The sequence below is a fragment of the Ochotona curzoniae genome, unplaced genomic scaffold (assembly GCF_017591425.1).
Source record: "Ochotona curzoniae isolate NIBS_2020 unplaced genomic scaffold, NIBS_Ocur_1.0 contig_1, whole genome shotgun sequence".
Lineage (NCBI taxonomy): Eukaryota > Metazoa > Chordata > Mammalia > Lagomorpha > Ochotonidae > Ochotona > Ochotona curzoniae.
In genome coordinates this window covers 28294295-28300654 of record NW_024464918.1, presented here as the reverse complement: position 1 = coordinate 28300654, position 6360 = coordinate 28294295, and positions in this window count along the sequence as shown.

Here is a 6360-nt window from a genome sequence, read left to right as displayed (position 1 = left end):
AGTTGCAAATCACTAGGCCTACAAGACAGGATCGATGTAGAAACTGACCTTGAGCAAGTAAACTCTATTTAAATTTCCTCAAACAGGAAGGGAAGCAATGTAACAAGGCTTGTTTATTCCAATAAGAAAATAAGCTTGGCATGGTATAAGGAGAATGCCATCTGTAGGACTCCAGTTGCAAACTGCTTTGATTTCCTGCATTCTTATCTCGGAATATGATGCTCAGCTACCTGACAGCAGGGAGCACTCACTCCTGGCCCATCAGCATCAGTGATTTAGACAGAGTGTGGGATGGCAAGATTCTTAAATACCTGCACTGAATGACTAAAAATACACCCAACTAAAAGTCGTGTCCTCACAGGAACACTTATACGTCAGACAGGGGACTCGCTCAACCCTATTCCATGCAGTACTTGTCCCAGGAAGGAAAAGGTAGCTTTTTTTTTTGTCTTGACCTCATCAAAACAGAGCATTTTTCAGTAAGTAAAATGACTGTCATAATCTTCAGTGGTAAAAAGTATACCTAAACTAGCCCAGCACAACAGCCTAGTGGCTAAATTATCCCCTTGCAAATGCTGGGATCCAGTACGGGCACCAGTTTGCATCCTTGGGACCCCGCAGCCATATGGGAGATCCAGGACACGTTCCTGCCTCCTGGCTTCGGATCAGCTCTGCTCTGGCCACTGTGGCCGCTTAGGGAGTGAACCAGCTAATGGAAGATCTTTCTCTCCTTCTGTAAATCTGACTTTCCTATTAAAATAAATATAATTTTAAAATTATACTTAAACTTTCACACATGAATTAACCTGAATTTTACTCTGGTGGTTTCAGGTCAGTTTTTAAGTAAAATATTTTTAACTTTTTATTTCTTCCTTTTATTTCACAGCTTCCGTTTTTATCAGGTACAACATGTTGCTTTGACATATCTATACATGATGAAATGGCTAGTGAGCTAATTAAAATGTGCAATAACTCGAGCATTTTTGTAGTAAGAGCTTAGTTCAATTATTCGTCACTTTGTCTCATTTTGACACAGAGTGGCATACGTGAAAATACTTTATCAACTCAAGTTTCCTTGCTTATTTCTTCTTTTCTGCCAAGATTCTAACACACCACTGTATAGCAATCAATCTTCTATACAGAACTGCCTGCTCTAAGTTAATGGGAATCAGTTTTAAATCAAGAAAGAAAATTCACACCATGAGGGTGAATTTGCAAACTGGTACTTAGCTCACTAAGAAACCAGTATAGAAACTGCAATGGGAGGGAAGCATTTCAACCACTGAGTGCAGAACTTGCAATGCCTTACACTTTCTCCTTAGGAAAGGTAGATTTAATAGCCACTGCTTGTGATAATACTGCTAATTTAAGCGAAGATGCACATTTTAAACTTTGTATTTAATTACTGGTTGCCTATTTTTCCATACACAGTATGTGTGTGTATATATATACATATTTTTTTCTAATGAAGGTTCTCATGATTTGAGAAGTCGTATCAGGATAGAACCCCAGGTACACTAAGAAGCAAAGCGACTGAAGATGAGAAGGACCTGCAGGGGGTCAGTCATCAGATTATGTGATGGGAGCTGTCTTGGCAGCATTGGGTCCCCTAGCTTAGAAGCTGGGCAAGGAAGCTTGAGAAGGTTGTTAGAACCGCCAAGCCTAAGGTTTCTCATTTTAAACAGCACACAAGCCTAAGCCATCAGAACTAGCACACTTTGATGAAATAATGACAGATGTCATCATACTCTGTTGGGTATTACAGGATGGAGTAGCAACGGGCAAGAGGTCTAATGGGCAGGCAGGTGACCAAGGGGAACACAGGCATTTTCAGGAATGACTTTATCATGGAATGTTTGAGATAACCCAAAATTACTGAATAAAAGAAACACAGTAGATGGGAAAGCTAAATACAGATGAAATCTAAAGTTGATTTATCACAGAAAAACTTTTTAAATATAATCTCTGCAGTAACAGAAGATAAGTGCTCTTAGAAATCTGATTAAAAAAATAACTTAGTACTTTGATAACTGAGAATCATACAGTTTTTGATTCAACTATGCTTTTTTTTTTTCAAAAGGAGGTGAAAATAAACTAAATCCTACATTTGTCACAAGATTTTATTTGAATTAGCGGAAAATAATAGTTACAAAGAACATTTGGGACTATTGCTAATCATATTTCTTTCTTTTATGCTTAAACCCTAAGTCATTCTGGGCCAATCACTTCAGCTTTGAAAAGCTACTCAGGGATACCAGTTCAAATCTATTCCACACCCTAGTTACAGCAAAGCAGTAGTTGGTGTTGCCCTATTTATAAAAACCACAGAAAAATGATGCTTTCACCAGAGAAATAGGCATTTTTTTGAACCACAGCTTAATGTCTTAACTTCTTCTTTGAGCCAACTTTTGGAAGACATATGGATGCTCAAGGGCAATAAAATTATAGTCTAAGTGAATTAATTGGCACACTATTACATATTGTCACAAAAAATTAAGATACGCTTGTCAGTTTAATAAATTGTGCTTTTTAGCAGTTACTCTGGATTTCTCATGTTCATTTTCTGACTTAACAAAATTTAGTAGGAAAGTTAGCAATGGAGATTGTTGAGCACCTTCAAAATCAAACACTGTAGCTAAAGGTTGTATTAAAACCTTAACTCATAGTAAGTGCTTCCAATTTTATCTGCAAGCTCCTAATACAGCTGTTGTAGTACTCTCCACATCTGTGTGGAAAACAACAAGTTTGTAATTTATGAGATTGACCATCAGTGAATATGGAAAGCAAAGGAAGCCTGTGAAACTGTGCAAAATATTTCAATCATACACCACGCTGGAAGTGTTAAAGATAGGGCAGATAAAAACAGTAAGTACAGAGCCTGACGCGATAGAGTAGTGGTTAAAGTCCTTGCCTTGAACGCACAAGGATCCCACATGGGTACCAGTTCTAATCTAATCCCGGTGGCCCTGCTTCCCATCCAGCTCCCTGCTTGTGACCTGGGAAAGCAGTCGAGGACAGCCCAAAGCTTTGGGACCCTGTACCTGCATGGGAGACCTGGAGGAAGCTCCTGGCTTCTAGGTCCTGGCTTCGGATTGGCTCAGCTCTAGCCGTTGTGGCCGCTTGGGGAGTGAACCATCGGACAGAAGATCTTCCTCTCTGTCTCTCCTCTTCTCTGTATATCTGCCTTTCCAATAAAAATAAATAAATCTTTTTTAAAAAGTATAGGTGCATTTGCAAAAATACAGAGCTCATTCAGTGAAAACCACCAGCTGCAGAAAGCCAAGAGCCACGTGATATCTCCGACAGAGTCTAAAATCGCCAATTTTATGGAAGTTAAGGGTGCAACTGTCGTTAGCAAAGGCTAGGGAGGAAAGGAGACTGGAAGGGTTAAATCACAGATGCAAATCAAAATAACACAGTTGTGAGAAGTCCTGGGTTCCATGGTACAGACCAGTGGTGTAGATAACACACTATGTATTTCTCCCTCTTAAAAAAAAAAAAAAAACCTAGTAGATCAAATTTTGGATGTTATCATCATAAAGATATGTTAAAGGTTTGCTGGGATACACATTTGTCCCTGTGGACATTACACAATGTACACACAAATCGCATCACCTGGTATTCCACAGACACTATGTTTACTGAATTTTACAAATAGTATTTTCCTATTATTTCTTTGGAAATGTGGTAGCCCAACCTTAACTTCCTCACAGGTGAGCATATTCTCTTCCTGGGTATATGGAGACTATGGGGAGGGGCATGTGGCGAGTCTGGGCTATAGCACTGAGGGAGAGACACCTGAAGAGCTCTTTGGTCAGCTCTTCCTCTACCGCAGGGTCTCACCACTTCTGGACTGCTAACTCCATGCTTGGAGGATTCCAGCCATAGAGCATCTCTCACAGTGAGGACAACAGAACCTGGACTGCTCTAAGACATGCAGAGATCTGTTACCACCATGGGGAGACTACTACAAGCTCAACCACCAAGGAATAAACTTACTTTTCTCACAAGCTAGACAGCCAGTTCCCTCTCCCACTGGGGTGGATCAACACAGTGATATTAGGAGGGAGGAGATCATGCTTTGAGGCACAAATAATTTGTGCAAAAAAGAAAAGTGTTGGGCATAAAGCAAGCCCTTGTTATGGGCCAGAAATTACATCTGCCACCATGAGTCATAATGCCATCGTGGTAAACGATGCTGCAATGAACTAGTCCCAAATTCCCCTTCCTAGTTGGAAGAATTGATAATTGAATTAATAAGATGCTGTAAAACCGTATCTACAGACTAACTCAAAATGATGCAAACACTTTTTATCAAAGACAGTTCTGTGAAAGTCATTGTTACACAGAAATTTGTAAACGAAACAACAGTGAGTGATGGGAACTCATTCAGGGTGAATGACATCACTAGAGAAATTCTCAGGGGAAAAAAAAGTCCCAAAATATTGTCCATGGACTTAGGACTAGGGGAGAAACATGAAACTGTTGCTACAAAGCAGGAAAAAATAAATGAGGCCAGCATTATTCAGCAGCTCATTCATTTTAGATGGTAGCTAAATTGCCTGAAATCCCTTTTGTATCCTGTAAAGATCAAACACATTAAGAATGTCAAAATAACATTAGGTAACCCCTTTCAAGCGTCAAAATAGCTGCTCAGAATAAAGGAAACATTTCCAGAGTTCAGGGTTATGAAGAGTACAAGTAAATGCTGATGTTTCTAGAAGAAATATCCTGGGACATGAAGCAAGCATAGCCCAGACATACTAGGGTTTCCATTTTCAGCATAATATTAAAATTAGGGTCCTGTATTTCTAAGATTAACAACTATTCTATACATTAATAACATAGAAACGCTACTCCATTAGTCTACCTAACTTGAATAATCTAGAAGTTAACAATTACAGTATCAGAATCATTCCCCATTCCCACTTTCCCTTAACCTTAATGGAATTCTATACCCCATGTTCATTACGTTGAATTTTCTATTGAGGATCTTTTCCAACCCTATGTTTCACTTACTTCTCCCACATTATCAGAATGAGAAAACCCAAGTGATTTACATGAAATATCTCACATAAATACTGCTCCACCAACATATGTAACTGTAGGTAATTTGGGTTTTATTTTCAACACTGTTGTGGTACCCTAATGACGATATATACAACTGCCATTATTTCAGAATCATACAATTTCAGTGATTCTAAAAGTAACAATGTGTCTAAAGAGTTATAGTGTCCTAGGTACTCAATGACCCAGAAAATGTCATGCAGTTTTGTCACAGTGTTTAGAAACTGCCAAAATCTTTGCACTTCATACAATTATGTAACAGAAGTTTATGGCTCATACCTCATTTCTTCACTTAGAACATAGCAGTATTTCATCACATAATGCAATCTGTTAAAACTTAAGAGTTTTTTTTTTATCACAAAACTATCAGCAGAGAGTCAAGAGTAAGAAGCAGAACTGTCAGGATAATAACAGAACTTGGCTTTTGTTCCTGTATAGGACCCCTGTGGCAAAAATGAGTCAAGGTAGTGATTCATGACTTGGTAAAACCATTCCCAGCACAACTATATGTAGAACTGCTCAGGCTTTTTCTCCATGAAGTACAAAAATAGGGGGGGGGGGTGCTAAAATTAGACTCTGCAGATGTAAGCCTTATATACTATGGCTGTTGAAAGGCGACCACTGATTCATCCAAAGAAAGCCATCTATTACTGTGCCTTATTACTTTCCTCATCAAATACTGAGCACACATTTGTAACTCCACCACAAAATGCTTTAACTATACCAATACGGTATTAAAGGATGGAGTTACAAAAGCATTTCCTTTTAAATGTGCTTTAAAGATTTACTTATGTTCATGTGAAAGGCAGAGAGAATCATTGATATGTTGGTTTATTCGATAGCCTGGTCTGGCTGCAGTCAGGAACTAAGACCATTTCCCAAATCACTGACATCAGAGCCAAGGGCCTAAGTACTTCAGCTATCATCTCCTGTCACCACCGAGAGCGGCAGTCTTTTGTCAAGTCGTTTGGCCCATGATTTGAGAAAAGGAGACAGATTTGGACCCCTCAGGTTTCTTGGTGTGTGACTCCAAGGACATACAATCAACATGAAAGCTGAAACCTGTTCTGCATGCTTTGGTCTGTGGGTGGCAAGCAGGTGCCAGAAAGTTCTACGTTGAGACACAGCTTGGTTTCCACACAGTGACAACAAAGTCTCTAACCATAGGGTCACAGTAATCGGCTGCAGAGAGACAGCTTTTGGAGAGAACTGCTCGTTAGAACTCTTCGTCATCTCAAATGTCCCAGTGTAGTTGACAGACATATAAAAACAAGAAACTATTTAAATCAAGAA